The sequence below is a fragment of the Lycorma delicatula genome, chromosome 2 (assembly GCF_047948215.1).
Source record: "Lycorma delicatula isolate Av1 chromosome 2, ASM4794821v1, whole genome shotgun sequence".
In the NCBI taxonomy this organism is placed as follows: domain Eukaryota; kingdom Metazoa; phylum Arthropoda; class Insecta; order Hemiptera; family Fulgoridae; genus Lycorma; species Lycorma delicatula.
Window position 1 is genome coordinate 183,294,002 of NC_134456.1, and position 25,920 is coordinate 183,319,921.

General features: G+C 28.0%; 1 protein-coding gene across 4 annotated transcripts in view; it reads right to left on the reverse strand.

The window, feature by feature from the left end:
• GckIII (Germinal centre kinase III) overlaps positions 1 to 25,920 on the reverse strand; it is a 477,720-nt gene that overhangs the window by 253,735 nt on the left and 198,065 nt on the right. Inside the window, exon 1 of one of the 4 annotated variants that reach the window (XM_075356818.1) lies at positions 6,435 to 6,548. The exons of the other annotated variants lie outside the window; for them this stretch is intronic. The gene's annotated coding sequence lies outside the window, so the exon portion shown is untranslated. Of the gene's footprint in view, positions 1 to 6,434; positions 6,549 to 25,920 lie in introns of those variants that run through there. 4 annotated transcript variants of the gene reach the window in all.

The window sequence follows — 25,920 nt, forward strand, 5'->3', positions numbered from 1 at the left end:
TTTAGTATCGTATACAGTTTTGTATGTTATACGAACAATAAAGTACTTTACTTTCGAACAAAAACAAATGAAGTTTCCCACAACGGGATAAAGAAGTTCTCAGTATACAGGTAACCCGGAAATTTGGCATATTTGCGCTGTCTATCAAAAAACAAGACGACTGTAATATATAAACTACTATCACAATTTCAAATATGATTCGCTACTTACAAAATAAAGTAACATTATATTATATTTAATAACCGACTACGACGTACAACTGATAATCATAACGAGAATTATACGATGAATATTAAGTACACAGTATATAAATTTTAACAATAAAATTAAGTACACACTATATAAACGCTGTAACAATACAACTTTAAATACCAGCTTATTAAATTTTCTCATAAACATGAATATTTTTCAAATACATTTACAGTAGTGATTAGTAAACAATACGAGATAATTCATTAATTTACGTTCAGTAAATAAGACTTGAAAACAAATTTTATTTTTAAAAATCTAATTTAAAAAATTTTAATTTATAAAACTTGAGTTTCCAATGACGAAATATGTTGAAATGTACTTATTTCATTTAATAAGGCATATATCTTTACTTTCCAGATAAAACTAAGCAATTATCGGATTACTTGGATTTATGAACGTAATTCATTTCGCTACATTACACTTTGTATATGAATTTTCAGACATAAAAATAAGTTGCTCTTTGCTGATGCCAATAAATAAAATTCAAGCAAATACATTTTATTAAATTAAAAGTTTATTATTTTTCCAATCGTTTACATCTACTAACACAACCTTTTTTTTTTAAAAAAAAGGAAAAAATAATAATTTATTACAAAAAAAACCAGACAACAGAACTACTTTAGCGATAATAGGATACTATCGTTTGGCTTACGAGAAAAGATTTCCTCCGATCAATTAAAAATAATAATAAAAGATTTTATTTTACCAAACTCTATTAATGAATGTACTCTTTTGATGAGTTTTAAACAATATTTATTGAATTTTAAAACGAAGAATAAACACTCATTGGATAACAGTAATCGAGAGATTAATTTTTAAAAAAGGTAATAATTTATTAAGATTGAAGGTCCGTCCAATAAACATCTCATGGGGTAGACTTCCTTTGGGCTAGACTGTTTTTTCTGGGAATCATTCAAAAATGACTAAAATTTTAAAACAAACTGGTAGATTTTAATTATCTAAATTATGTTTTTCATTATGTATTAACGGGGAGATCTGCATTCCTGTCGACCAACGAAATAAATACATAAACATATATAAATATTTTTATTTAAAATGCATTGTACAAAAAAAAGCAGAAAAAATATTACGGCCAGTAAATTAGCATCTTAACTTTTTAGAAGTTCTGAACCTTATAAAGATTAAAATATATTAAACGACTTTAACAGGAAAATATTTTAGAAATGAAACATACAGCGGATTCAGCCCCTCTAGGCAAAACGGCTACGTTGGAGTTTACATGCTTGGCATGGATTATATGACATATTCCAAAGATAAAAAATAAAATTAAACTTAGTTTTTAACAACTTTCCTACGAAAAGTATTTAAACATTTTGAGCAAGCCAATCCTCTTTATTTTTTTTCTAATTTTGAATTATTCTGTTAGTTAATTGAAAGATAAATTTCAAGCAAGGAAAGTTAAATATAAATTTAAACATTAGTAGGAACTTAAAAAAAAATTCGTCAATAGTGAATGGTATTTCAATAAAACTTTTTTTTGTGATTTACTGGATAGACATGCACTTTAAAAAAATCCAAATAACGTTAAGTAGGGACAAAAGTTCTATTCTAGGTAGAAACGAAAACTACCACCAGAAGGAAATATAAGAAAATTAATTTAGTTTTACGAACAAAAGAGAAAAATAATTAACTCGGTTTAAAATTTATTAATTACAAAACAATGAGATTTATTCTATGACATTAATTCCGAGCATTCGTTGTCATAAATAAGATTAAGCTTAAAAAAGTCCACAATCATCAATATTAATATCTTAAAAATTGCTTAGTAATAAAATTAACATTTTATTTCTTCAGTTATAAGTCATATACCAAGATTTCCATACATCAATGAAGTTAATCTAAATACTATTACTATTATTCGTAAAACAAGTATAAAACTGAAATGTTCATAAATGATAAAAATGTTCTTCTACTTTCTGTCATTTCAGCAATGTATGACGTAACAAAAAAAAAAAAGGGTTGACACAGGAATACATAAACCCCAATATTAAAAATTAAGAGTTAACTTTTTTTTACTAAATGCCTATCTCAGTGCTTTTTGTTAAATTATACAAATTACTTTACTAGTTGAATTTTACTCGTAAGTAATATATATATATATATATATATGTACATAAATGCACATCAAATTTCAGTTTATAAACATAACTGAATGACAGTCCAAGACAACATATCAAAGAACAAACAGTAAATTCTCAACTGAACAGCATCGTTCCTCATTAATGGACCCCGTATGTTGATGCCAAACATGGATTTCTACATACTAATGATAAGTAAGAATGAATTCAAGCCAGAACGTAAATGAACACAGGTGGAAAACAAAGATGTTGAAAGAATAGTACAATAAAATGTTCACTGGGCTATGCATTAGCAGAGTTATCCCGCATTGCTCGGGTAAATAAACTTCTTCTTTTTTTTTATAAAAAATAAAAAATTAAAGAAATTAATTTTGCCCGTATACTTATAAAATTAAAATTGCAAAAAAATTCAATCACGAATAGTGAGAAATGTTGGATGAAATTTAAAAAAAAAAGTTGTATATCATATTTTACTTTAATTTTTAGAAATCAATTTTTTTCAAAATCGATCGAGTGAATATAAATATAAAACGGGGGCATAATATAACACGATGTGGACACCACATGACTTCCTAGTACGCTAAATTACATACATATACACGTTTGTTTTTTTTTTAAGTGAAAAGTACGTCAAAATTTATTTCATTAATAACTTCTTATATTTATCATTCATTTTATTGTTATTGAATTATTAGTTATTGTAATTTTTTTTTTACAATCATAGGTTAATTATTAATAAATCAATATATTTAAACTAAAAAAAAAAATGAAGTCTGATTCGAACAGCCTTCCCTTTTTAAAATCTAAATATTTCATTAATTAAAATTTTATTTGGCTATAACTCTGGAACCAATGAAAATAAGTACCACTTACGATATATCGTTGAATCTCTCAATGAGAATTTATTACTGTAGTTAAGAAAAAGTCCAAAATTCAATATTTTTTATTTTGTTCTTTTTTGGACAGTTTTGGTCAATTCGATTGCAATCAAAAGGGGAGGTGGTGCACAACTACATGTTACAAAGTCCTAAATCCAAAATTTCAACATCCTACAGCTAATCGTTTTTGAGTTACGCGAGATACGTACGTACAGACGTCACGCTGAAATTAGTCAAAATGGATTCAGGGATGGTCAGAATGGATACTTCCGTTGAAATCTGAAAACCAAAATTTTACGCGATCACAATACTTCCTTTACTTCGTACAAGAAAGTAAAAATAATCACATAGAGAATAAAGGAACCAGCATTAAAACATGTAATAAAAATATTTCTACAAAAACTACTTGGCAAATTTTAAATGGTTTTATTGTTTTTATATAAAAAAAAATCATGGAAAAAACAACCAAACGACGATAATAGAGAAGCTGAGTTCTGAAAGCATAATATTAATCCAAGACGAAACTTTATTACGTTCACAATGAAGTTAAGTCTTAACCGAGTAAATCCTAAGTTAAATAAATCGAACATATATATTATTATGAGTTGAATCTGCAACTTGGTACGTGCTTTCAAGATTTTAAATAAAGGAAATCAATAATTACTTTTTATTTTTTATTTTTTCCTTTTAAGTCAATAACAAACTGTATGTCATAATAAGACGTAACGTGTAATTAAAAATTAAAACTTAAGAAAACCTCTCTTTTCACAAAAAGAATGAAACTCCGGTCCAATATAAAAAAAACTGAAAATTCTTGAAAAATTGTAGTTGAAAATTAATAGCAGAAACATATACGTTCCTATAATTTAAAAAAAAAAAGATAATAACGAGAAAACTGTAAAAAAAATTGTTTTCAACCAGGAGGAGGGCTACGCAGTACAAAGGCGTATTTTTAAATTTCATATTTCCGAGTCAGCTCTGAATAAAGGAACACCCTTTATTATTAAGAACAAAAAAAATCCTAGAAAATGAATCCTAAAATGCATTTTTCACCTAACCGAATATAAAGTTGGAAGTTCAGCGTAGTAAATCCACTGAAATGGTACCGTTCCACCGAATGCAGCCTACAAGTGATTTTCACTCTTCACCATAGAAACTAATAGTAGTCGTGTAATGATAAAGATCATTACTCTCAAAGAAATCTACAGACTAGTGTCTCTTGTACCTCCTGCGCTTTAACTGCGTCACAGTCATAAAAAAGAATTAGGCAGATAGTGTAAAGCAGCAAAAATTCTATCTTAATCCGTTACCTGCGAGTATTACGGGAAAAAATGAATTACAAATTTAAAAAATATGTAATATTTTCTGCATTTCAAGAAAAAAACAGTTAATTTAAAATTAATTATATATTACGCATTAATAACTTAATAAAGTAGCAATCAGCAATTAAATTTACGCTACATTTTATAAATTATTACAATATAGCTACATCTTTTAATAATATCAGCAAATTTTTATAAAATAAAGTAGGCAATCATAAAAAAATAAAATGTTTCTGTAACAGTACAGCACATCATTAAAAAAAAGATATTACAACGTAATTTAATAAAAAAATTTAAATTATACGAAAATTCAATTTATAACAGGATCTAAGTATAAAACTCCTCAATTAAGTAAAATTGGAAAAAATCATTATTTGAAAAATTGCTAATAATATTAACAATACTGTACCTATACATACAATCACATTTAACGAAGACAAAAAAAGGTAAAATACGTCTTGCATAACATTACAACACGTAACATCACCGTCTGTTAAATTTGCATTAATATTATTACAAATCAATATGAATGCAAAACGTAATAAAATCAATATTAACTTAAAAGTATTTATAAACTTAGCAATTTAACTAATAAATAATAAGTTAATATACTTGCAGAACTGTTTAAATCTCAATTTTCGATCTTAATGGGATTAAATTAGTAGTAAATTTTAATTTTTTTAAACTTTTAATTATTAAAATATATAAATTCAAAACCACAAAAAAAATATTTTCTCGTTCATCAAGTTTTAAGACGGCATAGACAATGTATCAAATAGCAGGAAAAGGGAATCTTTTAAGCGCTTAATTATTATTTCCCATCAAACACTAGTTAAAACGCATGATTACTGAGAACATTTTAAAAACCCATTATTTTTCAAACTATATCAGTATCTAAACTCCATAACTCGTTACGAATTATTAAAAAAAAGGAAAACAAAGTGTTTTGGGAGTGTTTCTAGTACTGAAATGAAGGTAGGATAAAAAATCCTACAATTCATAAATCGTGATGTAAAAGTTTTTCAATCACAGAAATTAACAACCAGAAAAATGTTTTTCATTAGATTTAAGATATATTTCAATTAATACAGCAGATTTAAATACCACATAAAAAAAAAATTCATACAAAGACTCCTCGTAACAATAGACTTAGAAGTAAAATTTTTTTTACAAATTTATAAAACTTATTACAAATTGAAAAATTATTTTAAAGTTTTAATTAATTATTTTTTACGCAATCCAAATCTCTTCCCGGTTTGATAAAGATGTTTAATTAAAATACGGGCACAACTAATAGTAAAACTAAAATACTACTTTATTAAATAGACAAAACTGATTTAATTAAAAAACGTCATTTACGTTTTAAAATTGGAATTACATTTTACGACTCCTTATTACTGTACCTAGACAGAAAAAATTTTAAATTACTGTAGAAACAAAACAACTGTAATTAATGTAATTAATACTATTAGAAGCTTACAGTAAAAAAGAAGCTATTTTAATTTTTTTCTATAGTTTTATTACAAACAAATATAAAAAATTCTACAGTTAAAAGTCAGTGAATTAAGTTTTTGTCATAGTTATTTATATAATATCGGTATCGAACTGCTAGTTGAATGCTGTTATAAAATAAAAATTATTATTAAAAGATTAATGACTATTTCCATAAAAGATGCGATGATTTTATTACAAATTCCGATATTAAATAGTAATAAAAAGAAAAACCACCCATTATCTAAATTATTAACAAATTGAAATAACTGCTGGAATAAATTTTTCTCCCAAGTTGTTAAAGAAAAGAAAATTTTAAAAAGTAATAATTAAATAAAACCATAAAAATTTAACCAATTTAATAAAAATTATTTAAGTAATAAACAAACCACCTTAATGATGTACGATTGTTTAACTATATATCTATATTTATTATAAGAATGAAACTTGTAGTGTTAGGTCATAGACGATGACTCGACGTAGTCGACAGTCGTTCACGCGCCGCGTCTAAAAGCCGACTGTTGAGCGTCTGAAAATCCGAGCCAAGCAGCATCGATCTACGGCGTCGTCTGACCACGTGGCTCGGCGTCGGTCAACATACGCATAAAGACGCCTCTTTTCTTGCCCTTCACGCAAACGCCCTCAACCGACATTGATTTTGTGCAGCAGACTCGACGGCGATCGAAACAAATTTCTTTCTCACGAAATCGTAAACATTTATAAGTGCCCTTAACATTAATTTACAAACTATATTTATACGTTCGTAATATGTATATATATGCATACAAATTGATTGTTTCAAGCCGTAAAACGGTGCACGTCACGTCCAATCGATAAAATACACCATTACAAATTGTATATAAACGAGATTAAAGAAATGTGTTTACGAAACAATTATTAGATGCATAAATCAAAAAAAAAATGTCACAACTGTATAAGCACTGTCCTAACGTGCAATTACCAAAGTTGCTCGTACAAGTTCAGTGAATATCGTAAATATGTAACAAATTGTAACATTAATAATACATTTTAAAATATATTTATTAACGGCGTTTTAATAAATTACATCATAAATAATGTGAAATTTTATGGAATTATGGTACACATTTAAATTGTACTTATTAACATTCAAATCACGCACTCTAGAGAGAAGACACGAATAAATTTATTATCAGTAAATAAATAACCAGAAGAAATGTTGACGTTTGTTAAAAATTTAATAAAATATGTGTACAAAATTTTGCACACTTCTCGTCACAGAGGCAAACTCGTCACAAAATTGGGGATATTATAAAAAGAGACTTAAATCCAATTAATCTACAGAATTCAATAATTTAAGCCGATTAAAAAAGCAATCTTTGAATAAAAAATTCGTATCCGTCAAATGATGCAGCAGGGAGTATATACGACATCTGTGAAGAGCCTGATATGAATATTAAAATATAAAGGTATAAAAAAGAGTGTGTAATAAATAATAACCGTCAGGTAACCAGTAAGTAAGCAAGCAATGTAGCCAAGGAAAAAACAGGAAAGATGGATATATTTATAGTTACTGATTTGAAAATGAGGTATTTACATAACTTGTAATGTATTTATATTGTAATACTATGTAATAAAAATGCATTGCCTTTACAAAACAATATAAGTAAATAATCTGTCTGTCAGACCGTTCCGAATTTGTAAATATATATATAAGTTTTTCTCTTTAATTAACATGACAAATGGTTACATAGCAACATTTTCTCTAGAAGGGGTGAATTACCAGTTCACCCTATAAAATACCATTTGAAAAGCAGTCTTTGATGGTTTTACATTAATGATTAATAAAGGAATAAATTCAAAAACAAAGGTAAAAGTTGTAAAAATGTATAACTTATAATTAATATTTAAGCATTACTAAACATTTTAAGTCCCTTGTGTGCAAAAATACTTAATTTTTCATCAGTTTATAACACTTATTTATATGTTTTATCGTATATCCGATGGCTTTGCGACTCGGTAACGGCTTAACTTTCCATAATAAAATCTGGGGTGGTGGCTTGTGTATCACGAGAGAACCGAGTATATTAAATATTTAAAATAGATTGGTAAAGAAACGGAGACATATACTGTAAGGGTGGTTATATGTAGACCAGCGTTGAATTTAGTTAAAATTTTACCTGCGTATTTTTATAATTTATTTTAAAAAATGAATTCTAACACTTAAGAAAATTAGACAACCTTGAACATTATTTGCAAAAAATTATAAAAAAATAAATAAAGAAAAGCATTTCTCCCAATAAAAAATTCAAACTGCGTTATTTTTTAATTACTTTGACCGTTTTAATCTATCGACTATTTTGCTCTTCTCTATGTGTAATGAGTATGAACGGAATTTTCAATCCATCACATGAATACGAGGTAATACCACACATCTCTAAAATTGATGTATTGCATAACTTTTTTCTACTTCAATCAATCGAGCTGAAAGTACTTTACTTTTCAAAATAGGGGAGGAAAGACTACAATTATTATTTCAGTTGTTATTACGCTTTATTATTATAAAACCGTAAGAAGTTAGTTCCTTTCCAAGGAGCTGAATATTTTTTTTTACTTATATTCCTAAGAACGGGAGATACACCTTAAACTCCACAAAAATGTAGGAACAAATCAGCATCATCATTACTAGCTCTTTTTTCTTTCACCGGGTGGTATTATTATAATCAACTTAAATAACATTTTATTAATAGATATAGTCATATACTGTGAGTACAGAAAAAGTTTTGCAATTCTTTTCCATACTTTTATCAAGATATACGTGGGGGTATTTCAGTCAATTCTATAACTTTTATTTATATATGTTTCATCTAATTAAGCTACATAAGACAACCTGGTTGATCTTTAACAGAAGGTGCCGCGTATGTTATTTAATCAAAATAAAACATTATGCTACAAATAATCTTTCTTTCTTTTTTTCTGTTAGCTCCCGCAACGAACGTAAGGTAATGCTTCAGAGGATGAATGAGGAGGATGTGTATGAATGTAAAGGAAATGTAGTCTTGTACAGTCTCAGGTCGACCACTCCTGAGCTGTGAGGTTAACTGAAACCCAACCACCAAAGAACACCGGTATCCGCAATCTAGTGTTCAAATCCGTATAAAAGTAACTGCCTTTACTAGAATATAATCTAAAGATTTTCAAGTGAACCACTTATTTTAGTGATAAGTAATTTTTTCATCTAAAAAAATACGAAAACAAAAAATGAAACGTATTTACGATTAAAAAAAATTCCGTATCTTCTACTAAAAAATTTCAATGTAAGAACTGAACCTTTATTACAATAGGTAAAGTCGATATCCCCATTTGATTTATCTAACTTTTTATATTTTATCAGCTGAAATAATTTTTTAAGTTTTATAGAAAAGACAAATTAATAAATAATGTCAAAAAATGTAAAAAGGTTATTGGCAATATCGAGACCTTACATATTCAATCGGTCGCAAATAGATTTTATCATTTTGTTTGACTTTAAATTTGTAAAGGTTGTAGTAGATAAAAAACTAAAAGTTATAGATCCTTACGTAACTTCAACCAATGCATTTTTTAATTTTTTTTTTTAAAGAAAAAAATAATTATAAAGTACAGTTTATAAAACTCAATACTCAGAAAACTGAGCACAGGATTTTTATTAGGGCTCGGTTTAATCCGATAATCAACACGCTTCATTTATTACTAACTGATAAAACTGAGGCGGAACTGATATTCCCGAACCACAAATTTTAAAGATGTAGCATCTTTGTAGACCCTCTGGTGTTTAACACTGATCTAGCCAAACATATACCGGTGTTCTTTGGTGGTTGGATTTCAATTAACCACACATCTCAAATATGATCGACCACAGTATATACAAGATTAAACTCAAACATACATACCATCTTCATTCTTCCTCTGAAATAATACCTGAGGTAGATTCCCGGAAACTAAACAGGAAAAAAGTTTAAAGATACACGTATCTAAGACTCATTGAGTAGTTTCGTAAAAATGTTTCAGCTGTTCTAACGAGATACTCGGAAAAATAACCGAAGAAATAATAGAAAGACTTTTATTTGCTTTGAACGAAACGCCTAGATATCAAATCGTTCCTGAGGAACGTGCTGGAAAAGGTTTATTTCGTACATAAATTTTATACATACGCCGTTCAATAAAGTTCAAGTACTTTCGTCTTCGATAGAATAGTAACGTAATTAGGAGTCACCACCGACAACGAAATTAAATAAATGTTATTAACAAAGTTAATAAAAAAAATTAAAAGACTGATGTGTACAACACATGACTTACTTGTATGGCTACTAAATACATATACACATTTTTTTAAACTGAAAAGTACATAAAATTTTATTTCATTAATAACTTCTGGTATTTTTTCTTTTTTTTAATGTTATTATTGAATTACTATTTATTGCAAACATTTTCTTAAATCAGAGGTTAATAACCGTTAATAAATCAATATATATAAATTTAAAAAAAAACTTAAAAAAAGGAGATGAAGTCAACAAACAACAACATCAATTAAATTTAACAACCAGAATCTAACATCCAAATACAAATACCCAATTTTTTTAGCATATAAAAACCCTCTTTGAGGCTTTTAATCTCCCTTTGGTCATATACCCTCTGACCGAGATTCAAAATCTGGATAAAAAATGGAGTCACTACTATCAATCACGCAGACTAGTTTATAATCTACGGGTAACAAAGCCAACTTCGATTTTGTTTAGTAATCTATTACAGGATTGATTCTTCACAGCTAATAATATAGATATGATAATACTATAAGAATACATCGTTAGAAAAATTATTAAATCTTAAAAGAACAATGTTGAAAACAATTCACAAGAAATTTTTAGCCGAACGAAAAAAATCAATTCAATTTTTTCAAAAATACTTTTTGAAAAATAAAAATACCATACCCTTAATAAACTTTTTTAACACTGAATCATTTTGTTACTTATGTAGTGATTGCTATAAAAGAAGGTTTTTGTTCTTTTTAAAATACTGCTATTTTTTAAATTATAGTTAATGATAGAATTACATTTACTTCTAACAAAAGAAACTTAACATTTACCGTAGAATGCATACATCATTGCGATCGTTTTACTGGTTTAACAAATCGCCATTCATTCTTTGTTTTTGAAGAAAAATTTCATTTTTCTTTCTTTGAATAAGAAAACGAGTACTAAAGAAAATGAAGAAATAAGAACGTGAAACGAAACAATAATTTCAATTTTACCAACGGCACCGATGGCTTTCCGAAAAGCCAGATCTCCAATAATTTTTACATGTTACATAATTACCGCGGGAATAGAGTTAAATTTCAAATTTTATTCCTGTAAAGTTACGTAGGATAATTTCGGAGCCTACTCGTTTCTGACTAGACTAATCTTCTTCATGAAACCTGAATTTGTTCTGAGCGACTCGTTAATATCTGAAAGAAACACAACTTGTTGAAATATACATTTTTGTGGGTCAACAAACAATGGGATCAAAATGTACTGTTTCCATTCTAGACGAAAATACTTCCATCTTCAAACATGATGAGGGGGGGGGAGGAATGGATGTCTTCTGTGCTTCAAGGTCTTCTGCACAGAAGACCTTGAAGCACCTCTTAGAACAGGATTGTTCTTTTGTTTTTTAGTTCCTGATTCCTGTTTGATACATGGTCCCTTTATTACTACCCATTCCTTACCCTAATCACCTACATTTCTCGACGGTGTCCGGTGGGTTTTCACAGCAAGTCCACAGATTACCGTCAAGATTTAAGGATTCTTTGGGTATATCTGATGTATATAAAAAAAACCCAACTAATGAGTTGGTTATGAGTTAATACTGAACCTCCTTATCTTTGTTAATACATACAAATAATGGGATAATTTAACAATGTTATTGATATTTTTTTTTTTTTATTATTCCCTTTATTTAGAGTTTTATTAATAACATATTTTTTTCTGAACGGAAATATCTACCGTGAAAAAGATAAATTATATAATTAATAAATTACATTTAGTTTTAGATACAACTACAGGTTACGTTTCACTCTAATCCTTACAATAGTTTTTTCCCCAATCAAGAATCAAATAAAATAAAAAAAGTTCATAACGTAATAGTAGTCTACAAAGATTAACTTTACAATTTAATACAAATAAATGCTAAATGGATATCAAATGCAGTGCCAAAATTAACCGTTGCACAAATAATATATTAGGTAAAGCTTAACGGCTCTGTTCTAAAGCAATATAAGTCGCAAACTGCAATTGCATAAGAGCAGGTTAAATAATGGTGGAGAGGTGGAAACGCATTTATTCAGTACATGTTGTCAGAAATCAGAATCACTTCATTATTAATTACAAAAGGGCTTGGCCATCTGACGTTATAACTAAATGAATTTTTCTCCCACACTGAACTGATAAACTCAAATCCTGTACGAAATTTATGCACAAAAATTAGCCAATGATTTGTTTATTTTTTTTTAATGTGTATTTTATATACAGTGAATAATTTATTAATGTTCATAAACGTTGTTTAGTTAACGAACTAATGTGACTAAAACTGTTATTAATTAAAATCAACTATATAAAAATTATACGGAATACTACTAATATAAAAATGGGTTTTAGTCGTGTGGCAGGGCTGCACTACGTATTCTAAATGCGCAAAAGAGAAATTATCAAAGATAATTTAGAAACGAGCTCGTACACCAAGCTGGGAGACATATTTGTACTCAATGAAATGTGATTTCTAATTTAAACTATGTAAATTTTTTGTGATTAGTATTTAAATATATGTTAAAGTATAAACAAACCTTAATGCGAGTGTAAATAAATTCTACAAAAGAGACGGCTATAAAATATTACCATCATTGTAAAATTACAATATTAATTTGTTCTGGACATTCTGAGCCTTTAAATAAATCATAAAAATAACATTACCGAAGAAAACTTCTAAGTAGCCAAAACATATAAATTAAAAATCATCTATTTCTAGATTTTACTACAAATATGTTGTTCACGTTGAAAAAAACTGCTGTAATATAATAAATATTTTTCTTAAGAATATGTACAAGGGTTAAATGGACGAGAAGCGTTTAAATAAACTATCAATCACACAATTTCCCCTTAGCACAGGACAAGACGGATCAAACCATAAAAATAATAAATACGGTTACAAACTAGGGGAGCATTGAAGAAAGTAAATGAGAGACCACTTCACTTTTTACGTTCCCTAGTAAGCATGAGGGAAGCTTGTTATAATCAGGAATGAAGTATAATGGAAATAATCTTTGTGGGAGTGGCTGAAGTTTTCATATCAGATTGCTTATAGCCGTTTGGTTACGTCACTTAATACATCATAAACCACTGCATTAATTTAGCAGAAGAAATAAGTTACCCGTTGATTAACAATTTTAAAACGGGACAACCCGTTTTAATTTTCACAGCAAACTACGCAGTTAACTTCCAAAGTCTATAATATTAACTTTCCATGAAAAAATCTGAAGATTAATTTTTAAGTTTTTTTAATAAATAAACTAAAATTCTTCACACAGATATACTAAGTAAAATCCCATAAAATATCATTTTTTAAATTGTTTTATTTTTTAAGGTAAAGACTACACAATTACTATATAATATCACACTATGTGTCATTTATAAATTTTAGTTACATGGGTTTTACAAGTGCATCACATTCATCAAGACATTCATACAACGTTTTTATGATGCATCAATATATTCTGACTAATTAAAGCATTATACAGATGCAGCCTCACCGCTACCTCTATTTCATCCCCAATACTAAGAGTGGGGATGTAGTGATATGACCTATAATTTTATTCGTTACCCTAGTTTCCCCCCCCCCACCAGCCCTAAGACAAACCTTATTTACTTAACTGTCGACATAAATTATTTAACATATCCAAATAAATAGATGGTGTGCGAAAGTAGTATGAATATGTAGTTTAATTAAATATAAGGTCCGTAAATGTATAAACGTTTACCAAACATTACTAGAGAAAAAATGAAAAGTAATAATGAAGTTATTAGTAACGAATTTAATTTCTATAAAAATGCATTTACATTTACATAAAAAATTTACATTTACATTTCTATAAAAAAACACAGAACAAAAGTGTAATACTGCCGTTTCGGTTTGAATTTGATGGATATAAACAGAAAAATTATTGGCGAGGATTTCACGTCAAATTTTTCTTCGTTAAATTCATAATGCTCATCAAAGGTAATAATAAAATGATTAAGAAAAATTATTTTCGAAAAACCTTTGGTACAAACGAAAATCTAATACGTTATAAAATAAAGCTGCTTCTAACTAAAAATAAAGAATTCCGGACTACTTGATCGTAAAACACATCTGTTAAAAAAACCTAATAAACATACATATATAAAAATTTAAGGTCTCACATTTTTCTATGGCAATATTTTTAAAAACACTTACTATTCATTTGTATAGTTGTCACCTAATAACCATGAACAAAATATTCATAAAGTTAAGACATTAATCATTGAAATAAGTAATGAGTTAATGCCATCTAAAAAAATAATACTTATTCCACTCGACCATAAATATATTTCATTCATCTACTGATACAAACTTTAAAAAAATCTTTAGAATACAGCAGGCTAACACTTTTCAGATAACCTTATACTCAATATACCAAAAAATATGATCACCGTATCCGAAGAGTTGTAAAGCGATTGTTAAAAAACGCTCTGTTAAATTTGTTGCTGAACTGCTGCTCGATTTTTTTTAATGATTAATTCATTCAAATAAATTTGAAGCTTGTGCGTGGGAATACGAAATTAAGTTTTGTAGCGTAATGAAAAAATACCGTGCCTGATCGGGATTTGAACCCTGGACCTTTTTTTCCAGTTATAAGGCTAGGACCTTGCCGCTCGGCAATCGAAGTAGGAGCTTAGAACTTAATCCTTTCCTCGGAAATAAATTTAAAAATTATTATCATTACCCATAAAACATTAAGTTACATTTTTCAACATTTATTTACTTTTTTATCCAAAGAAAAATAATTTTAAAAAATCACTAGATTGATTTATTTAAAATAAATAGTGTAAAAATAAGCTAAAAGAAAAACTACCACAAAAACCACTGACGCCTGTTTTTAAAAATAAATGAAAATTTTAAGTGGTCGGTGAAGACAGTAAAATAGAAATTTTACAATAAATTGTTCCCACTCTGAATCACTCAGAAAAAATTTTATGTGGACACTCCATAACTTCCTTTTGTACGACTATTAAATTACACATTTTTAAAAGTACCCAAAATTTTATTTCACTAATAACGTTTGATTTTTTTCATTTTTTTTATGTTATCGAAATATCACTATTTACTATAAAAGTTCTATTAATAATTTTTAATAAATATTTAAATTTATTATTAATAAAGCAATCTATTTAAATTTAAAAAAAGGAGATGAAGGCGGATTTCAACCGATGTGCCTTTCCCTTGTAAGATCCGAATTTTGAAATATTAAAAATTTTATTTTGCTATAGCTCTGGAATCAATGAAAATAAGTACCACTTATGATATACTGCTGAAAATCTCTCAATGAAGGCTTATTACTGCAGTTAAGAAAAAATCCAAAATCCAATTTTTTTTGATTTTGGGCTTTTTTGGTCAAGTCGATTGCAATCAAAAGAGGAGGTACACAACTAGATGTTATAGTAGTCCTAAATCCAAAATTTCAACATTCTATGGTTTTGAGTTATAATCGCTTTTGAGTTATACGTACGTACAGAAGTCACGCCGAAACTAGTCAAAATAAATTCAGGGATGGTCAAAATGGATAATTTTGTAAAAACCGAAATTTTTCGGAATTATGCTTCCTTTACTTCGTACAAGGATATAAAAAGAATTTAATTAAAATTCAACTAGATGGTCTAAAATAATTAAGTTAATAAATAAAATGAAAACTAATCTTTGGATGGTGATTTTATAATTTGTTTACGGACTAAAAATAAACGTCATTAGTTTTATTTAGAATGTTTCCAATCACTTTTCATAATAATAAATAACAAATACATGGAAGACAAATTTTCATAAAATCCAACCATGTAAGGGGTTATAACACTGAATCATTATTATTACATGAACTGATCAGTCAGATCCTTTTAAAACCGTGTAATAAATCCATTATCCAATCAGTATAGGTTAAAAGTTTCAGAAATTTTATATTAAAACTTAGTATATTTCGATTCATATACCGTAAAAATAAACAATATACCATAAAAAATTTCAAAATCCCGGATGTACGTTTTTAACCGTTAGATAAACTTTCTTCTATTTATGGCATATTATTTCAATAATCGGCAAAATGATACCAAAACGCAAACATCACAGTTAAATGACAAATGAATCCATATTATTTTTAAAAATTGTGAAACGTAGGCGACTTTTACAGTTTGTCACTTCAAAACCTTTCACCGTTACTTTTCGTTATAAAATGTGAAATAATGGGAGTAATCGCCACAGTAAATATAAGTTAATAGCAGAAAACTACTAACTACTTTTACATCAGAATAATAACTCATTCATTGGATAAAAATCCTTGGGAATTTATTTTTATATGTAATAGTTAATAAAAATAACGAACTTAAAGCTTTATTTCATAAATTTAACTCTGATTTTAATTCGTAATTAACTTATAATTATCTAACGATTTATTGTAAAATTAAGATCGTTAAATGTGCCAGCTGGTTGAAAAGATTTCTCATTCGTGAATTACTGTACCTGACACCTAATATATTAGAGGATACATTTGAAGTTTAATAATTTGATTTATGAAACCGTAAAAATTTATAGTGATATTATTTTATCCATAACTACTTTTCTGCAAATGTAAATAATTTGATTTCATTAGTATTTTAATTTCGTGAAATTGAAATAAAAATGTTACTTTTTCCTTCCTTGTACAAACTAAGGGAACTATTGTGCGCGAAAAATTTTGATTTTCACGTTTCAACGGAAATATTTATTTACTTTGACCATTCCTGCATCCATTTTGACTAGTTTCGGCGTGACGTCAGTATGTACGTATGTATCTACCATAACTCAAAAACGATTAGCCGTTGTATGTTGAAATTTTGGTTTTAGAACTGTTGTAACATCTAGTTGTACACCTTCCCTTTTGATTGCAATCGACTGAACCAAAAGTGTACAAAAAAGCCCAAATTCCCAAAAAGAAATTGGATTTTGGACTTTTTCTTAACTATTATAATAAGCCCGCAGTGAGAGTATTTCAACGATATATCATAAGTGGTACTTATTTATTTTCAATTGTTCCAGAGTTATAGCCAAATGAAATTTTAATTAATGAAATATTTGGATCTCATTAGGAGAAGCCTCCTAATGTGGCCTCCTAATGCCTCTAATGCGAACATCGGTTCACATCAGACTTCATTTCCCTTCTTTTTTTTAAATTTAAATAAATTGATTTATTAATAATAATTAATCTCCGATGAAAAAAGTTACAGTAAATAATAATTCAATAATAACAATAAAAAAAATATATAAAAAATATCAGAAATTATTAATGAAATCAAACTATGAACTTTTCAATTAAAAAAAAAAAAAAAAACTGTATATGTAATTTAATAAGCGTACAAGTAAATCATGTAGGGGAGATTTAGTGAAACATACATTATTCGTTTGTTTTTTGTTGATAGTTACATCATAATAACTTAACTGTATTTGATGTTATAAAGACCAATATTTTAGCAATTCTGTAACTGTCCACTTTATTAAAGAATTGAAGGATCGTATCTCACTTTCAACTAAAGTGCAACAAAAAATGTGTATATATAATTTAATAGGCGTACAAGGAAGTCATGTGTGTCCACAACAGATTTTTTACAATGTAAAATAACTTTATTTAATTAGTTCCGTGTGAAAAAGAACAAAAATCCTAGAAAATATTCCCCATTAAGTAACAAATAAATAATCAATTCTTCTCAAAATCGAAGATGGGTTACGGTATGTATTGATTATTGATAATAATCCGGTAAACAACCACTTATGTATCCCCTATTTATTAAACTCAATTTATTTGTACCCAAAACGTACTTCACATAATTTAATTTCTTATTTAAAGGAAAAATAATAATTCTGCGTTAAAATTTTTGTTAATTCGGAATCGGAAATTATTTCTAATACGACTGGATTCTGTAAGCTTATTTTTTATTAGGTATGAATACATCATTTGAGCATGAAACAAATAAACTCAATAATTTGTAAAACAAAAAATAATTTTTACAATTCTCATCTTTTTTGTAAAAAAAAGTACCAAAGTAGTCGATTTCAATTTCCGAAATTACACTTCGACAATAAGCCATGATTTGACTGACGTCAACTGATTCTAAGACAGGCCATCGATTAGTTAATATTAACCGCTAAGTAACATTGAAACACGGACACTAAACATCAAATCTTTTTTTAATATTAGATACAGGCTTTGCCTTACCCGACAGGCACTTCAGCCATTACGCATATCTTGCTTGCAGTAAACCCCTGATCCATAATCCACAAGATCACACCAAAGGATTCACTGACTCTACAGGTTTCGCCATTCTCAGCATGAACATAGAAAGTTCAGATCGACACTCGCTTTTCTTAAGAGTGTTAAGGTAATAGAGTAGTTTAAAATAATAACAGTTTTTGAATTAATGTTAAAATATCACTGTGTATAAAAATTACACAAATAATAAAAAAGAGAATGCAAAAAATTCAACAGAACTGTAAACATTTACTTTCATACGAAAGGTAGAGAAAATATTTATTGATCGCATACCTACCTTCTGTAACAGAATGCAAACAACAAACCCACAAATAAATGAAAATTGTTTTCAATTAAATACCTCTCGAGTTTTAAAAATGATATTATATATAAATATATTTTTTAACCTAAAACGAAAGTATTTTAAAATAAAATTTACTTTCTAAATAAATACAATAACGGAAAGTTATTTTTTGGTGGTAACAAAATAATGTTAACTTAAAATGGAATAAAGAAAACGAACTTAAATATATATTTATGCGGTTAGCGATAAACAACATAGTATTCCAGTTTTATGCACAGTACTGTAATTACAGTTTTACTTTCTACTGAAGTAATTTACAGATAGAAATAGAATGAATATACTATTGTATCTTATTTAATCTACTTGTTTTTATAAAGAAAGAATATTATAGGCGACTTAATTTAGGTGAGCGAAAAATGTAATTGTGTTCATACACGTGCAACGTTATGAATTATAAAAAAGATTTATACCGGTCGATTAAAATTTTTGCTGATAAGTTTGAAGCGTTATAACTCACTTCGTACTAACGGGAAAAAGTTGAACCCGATTCTTCTTCTATTATATTTATCTATTACCTAAATATTTATATATTTTATTTGTATGTTTCCATTTATGTATTTTCTTTCTAAGTATTCAATTTCACTTCAATAGTAACAATTCAATTAATAAAAAATCTTTGGATAGCCAATCGCGTAACCTGCAAAGAATCCATTCATTGTACTTACTTATCTTTTTTTTCCGGTTTAGCCTCCGGTAACTACCATTTAGAAAATACTTCAGAGGATGAATGAGGATGATATGTATGAGTGTGAATGAAGTGTAGTCTTGTACATTCTCAGTTCGACCATACCTGAGATGTGTGGTTAATTGAAACCCAACCACCAAAGAACACCGGTATCCACGATTTAGTATTCAAATCCGTGTAAAAATAGCTGGCTTTACTAGGACTTGAACGCTGGAACTCTCAACTTCCAAATCAGCTGATTTGGGAAGACACGTTCACCACTAGACCAACCCGGTGGGTGTACTTATTTATCTAAAAAGAATTTGAAGTCAGCAATTCAGTATACAGTTTAATATGTAATTAATAGAACTAAATACGTAATGAAGCCGATATAGTGTTTCCTGAACTAAACATATGGTAACTGTAGAAATGCCTTTGTGATAACATAAAAAATATGATTCTAGATTTAAAACAACAATTTTAAAAACTACGATGAATAATGGTGCAAAATTTGAAACAATCTGGTTATGGAATTTACAAGATATATATATATATATCTAAAACAAAGTGACTAAACCTTATATAAAGGCAAAGAATACACGCAAAGGATAATCGGCTGAGTTATTACACATACTTTAATAAAACCTAGCATAAAAATCAATTTGCAATATGGTTATACTGATAGACAGTAACAATTTTTTTAATGTTTCTCAAAGTGTAATACCATTTATTGAATTGCTTTTTTGCGTACATTACTGATCTGTAAATACAATTTTTCTATCACCCTTAGTTTTAAATAAATTAAGCTTCAAAAAAAATTAAGGGAAAATATAAGTGCAACTTATAAGCTAATCAATATTTGTGCCATAAGCCAAATTATTTTCATCAATAAAGTACTGACAAAGTTCTTTTTGTCGGCTTCGAAAGCCCGACATTTTTGTAATTTTTTGAAATAAATTCCAACCTTGCAGTCTTGACCCTAACAGTTCAGCTTGATTTTTTGATAAATTTAAATCCCTAACCAAGTCATTTAATTCACCTTGTGATATAAGATGTGGCTTATTGGAAGATAATTAAAAATCAAAATCATTGTTGTCTTCTTCAGTACTGCCCGATTCTTCATCTCTGCTTTACAAACATACATTCACAGGTGGCTTAGGAACTGGAATAATTTCACTGTGAAGTACAGGCTTGTTTGCTGATGAAGGATATTTTACAGTAAATTTAGATTTTTTAGAAATTCCAGACACACTTGTTAAACACAAGTAACAATCGGTTACATGATCCTTTAGTTAATGCCAAACCACAGGTACATAAGTCATAATATGTGACTATGATATGATATAATTCTTTGTATAGTATTGTTTATTTATAGCTTACAAATTATGTTAACAATAAAAAATGAGCTAAAAATACACTATAGGAACTTAAAATGCTAACTATACGTTGAAAAATGAAAAAAATTCTTTTATTAAAATTATTTTTTAAATGGTGGGCGATAGAAAGATGCTGATTCATATTCGTTTTCAGCATCAAAAAACAGATTAAAATCATGTTTCGCATGTTAATAAACAAAAATTATGTTAATCAGTGTTATTATTCTTCATTAACTCCTATCCAATAAATTATTTAAATATACTTTTATTTTTTATTTTTTTAACATTGTATACACTTAAATCCATTTTGCCGACCAAATGCGTTTTCATTTTATAATAAAATTAATGGCAGAGCAGAGGAGAAAGGAATTTTGAAATTTTCTTTAGCGATCAAGACGTTGAATCGTTTGTTTGGTTTAAAAGATTTTAATCTAATTATTTAACAGTAATGTTCTTCTTACTGTTACATTTTAGGTTATTTGCAGAATTCCTTTAGCTCCTCTTTGGTTATTTATTTAATCTTTATACGTTAATTCTCTTAACACATGGTAAAGAATGAATTAAAAAATATATATGTAACAAATAAGATACCTAATTTTGAGATACATCGAAACGAAAATAGCGAAAGTTATCTGAAGCTACTCCAGAAAAAGTCACAGTAAATAAAAAACACTAGTGTTCGTGTATGTGCGCGAGCGCTGTATATAACCTAAGCAACGTCAACGGCTCTGATTTGACTCCAAGAAATAGATTTCTCCAAAAATAAATTAAAGTTCGGACAGCAAAATTTCTCTAAAACTTTAAACTTAGTTCGTTTCGGCCAGATCATAATCACTAATTTTTAATTAAAACAGTTTCCAATACCCAAATACACATTATAATAGAATATCACGAATTAAAGGCAGTTATCAAGGAAACGAACCGAAACATTTCCAAAATGTCTGTTTTAATGCAAAATACTATGGTCATTCTGCTGGACCGAGGAACTTAATGTGATGAAATCGCCAAAATGTCTGTTTAAATGCCATGCCAATTCACGTTAATTTTTTTCCAGACATAAATACTTTACACAAAATAATTGAAATATATTCTTATTTTTCAAAATGTTTCATATTAAACGCCATGAATAAATTTTTAACAAAATTATTTTTTTTTTTTAAAGTAAGTACGTAGTTTTTTTTTAATTTGCCGTTTCTCTGACACACTTTTAACTTATAAAACAAAACAAAAAAAAAACACCGCTGGTTCTACTTCTCTACAACATAATATAAACATTAGACAATCAAAGATATTGACCAATTAAGCGGAAAAACAAATTCAAGGAAAGTCAGCATGCTAAACTGGAGAAGGCATCACCAATTTAGGTGAAGATAAAAAAGAGCGAAATTTTTAAAACTAAATTATGCGGTTACACGAACTCCATTATATACCAGGCTTACTGTTATGATATGCTTTTAAAATGAAACGAGAAAAATCTGAGAGAGAAATTATACAGACACCATTAATTAATAATAGACACGCAAATAAATTAATTATATTAAATGTAAGATATATAAATAATAAAATTAATAATGAAACGGTAAGTAAAACCATATCTTAAAAAATAAAATATTCATTAACTAGCATTACAAACGAAAATCAGTGTACGATTGTACTCCACCGTAAAATTAAAACCTTAAAAAAGAGGTTGCCCGAACCTTTTTTAATAAAAGGAAAAGGCAGCAAGAAAGTAAAACGTGTCTACTCATAAGCTTTCGTTTACACCGGTACTAAAATCGATAAAAAATAAACAATATGCAAACAACCTTACAGCAAAATAGGAATCTAACACGGTGATCCATTAATATTTTACATAATTTATTGAAGAGAAAACGTTGTCCGAGATGAATAAAAAATTATATTGTACAATAGGAAAGAATATTTTAAAAGCATTCAACAAATAAATAAAAGTTCAATGAAAAGCGGAAAATTCCTCATTTACTAAACGAATAGTCGGGCGGCTGCAAGTTTGAGACATCGCGCAGTGGTTCGATTTAATCCCCCCGACACAACTCGCTCCAGATTTAATGACGTCAGCGGCAGTCACGAAAGACGCTATATTGTACTTACGTAACATGTACTAACGACGTCTGCTGGATAAGTAAGTAACCTTACAGTGAATAATACGATAAAAATACGACTCTAACGAAGTACAAAAAAAAAATAAATTTTATTACAAACAAAATAAAAGATAAAATAATTATAAGTAAAATCATATAAAAAAGGAAATCGGCAAATTAATCCTACACGAGTCGGATACTTATTTTAAGATCTGACTGCTGATTGTTGACGTAAATAACAATGGTTAAAGCGACAATATATTATGAAATTAATGTCATTACCCTAACATCCGATAACTTCCAGTATATACGTACATATAAACATATTTACAAAGAGTGTATCGTGCGGGAAAAACCTGAATAGTATGAGGCGTTACCTCACCGCAGGTAACAACGAACCTTTAGTTCGCCAACGCAATAATCCGTTACCGAAAATTAAAATTATTAAAAGTCCACCTTTCTAAATAGAAACAATTCCTAGGAATAAGGTAAGGGTATTTTATTATAACAGTACAGATAACAAGTAATAAGGTTAGATTTAATACAAAAAACTGGGAACGATATTGCTGAACTTTCCCGGAATCCCCATAGTATTAAACTTAACTCTCTTCTAACGATAAATTCGAAAATTAGTATAGTAACTTAATTACTTTTTTTTTATCTTCCTAATAGAAACCGTTAAATATTAATAAAATTAAATTATATTCAATCTACGTTAATTTTTTAACAAATAAAACATAATTATAATTACTATATCGTTAAAAACATTTTCTATTCTTGTTATATTTCTGTGATAAAAACTGAAAACGTCTTCCAACCTGGAAATGCCTTTTTTATGAAAAAGCTAATAACAATAAACAAAGCTTCAAATAAATAAGTTGAAAAAAATACAGTGTGGAACAAATAGGCAACTAATAATAAACGTTGGGGCTTAATTCTCATATTCCTTCGATGAGATATGAAAACTACGTTGATACGGAACATCAGGGAAAAAATATTTCAGGCTAATAGATTGGTAAAAGTCATAGGAGATCTCAGTCAAGTCGACACTAATGGTAAACAAACGCATTTATTTAATTAGTTATACGCTCAGGGCGATCGATTCTAAAATAAAACCATTCTATCTCATCAAGGTTAAGCACTACATCCTTGAAAACACTAAACATACATCGCGCATTAACTTTTTTATTTATATATTAAAAAAAAAAATGTAACTATGATAGCAAAAATAATGTATTATTAAAAACTGAAATAAATAACAAAAGTTAACACTATAATCTCAGTTATAAGCAGATAGATATACGTAGTAGTATTGAGTACTGCGGTCTACAAATATCAGTACCGGATATGATGGCGACACAATTAATGCCGGACGTGATGGCGCTATCATATAGTCATAGCAACATTTTGTGGTATTTTTTCGTCGGTCATCTTACCCGTGATAAATTGCACAGAAAAATATAAAGTTATGGTACAAACAGAAAAGTTACAAATATTATTTTTATGAATACGGAAAATGCTTTTTATTAATTTTCCCCTAAAATTTCAAGTTAAATTACATTTTTTGTGCTAAAAAACAACCACGAGTAAAATTCTAACATTCTTTAAAAGCAAATAGGATTTCTTAATATAAAATCAAATAGTTTTTTTAAGATTCGATTAACAATAAAGAAAATTATTCTATGCACTGTACCACTCGATTCTATTTAGTTCTTGGTTAAACTATTTCCGAGGAATAAAGCCAGAGCCAATAGATAGGGGTTCGAATCTCAATTAGCCGTGGCAGTTTTCATATGCTACAAAATTTCAATTTTATATTCACATGCACAAGGTTTGAAGCTTATATGGTGAATTAAAAAACAGAGAAATACATTTCGTGCGAAAATTTTAGTGCTTTTGTAGTCTGTCTAGAAAACCTCAAAAACCAAGAAATCCAGATGGGCGATAACTGTTACCAGAAATTTTCCGATGTTAATTACTGCAACAGCTAAAAAAGTAAAAGTATATATTAACTAAACATTCTAAAATAAATCTGACTAAAATATCGCTTTATAGATAACATTTTTAACGTTACACGCAATCAGTGAACTTAAAAAAAAAAAAAAAATCAGCGGTTATAAATGACTTGCGTGTTAAAGTAATCAGCAATTAAACATTGTTATAAACATAAAATGTGATTACACAAACGATTATAAATCATTTTAAAAACTGGTGGTCGGAATTATTTATAAAATTATCATAAAATCGTTAATAATATTTACAAGACACTGAAAATAACATACAAACTTTTTACAACATTAGAGTAATTATTACAAATACAGTCGATTTTGTTAACGGCCTTAGATGAAAAATGAGTAGAAAACTAACTCATTCAACAAGATAGTCCACACAAAATACCTATTTTCGGTTATAAGATTAACATACTTCCTAAAATATAATCATCTATCAAAGTATTTAACATTAGAGTTCACATTGTTGTTAAAAAAATCAATTAAAAAATGTTTGAAAATTCTTGGAAATAGTATTTACTAATAAAATAGTTATAAATATTATTAGTTATCGATTCATATTACTCTCTTGTGTATTAAATAAATGCTATTTTAACCAGATTTATCTATTTTAAGGAAACTTGAATTAAAATCGACATTACTAAAATCCTACGTTTTGGAACAATCTGATGATACTGCCAACAACTAAGTCTCAACAGATAATTCTACACTGATTTCTCAAGGATTATTTGTGGAAAGTATTACCACTGCCTGGAGAGGCCTCAAATAACTACTTCATGTATGGTTCACTCGTATCACGGTATTTCTGGC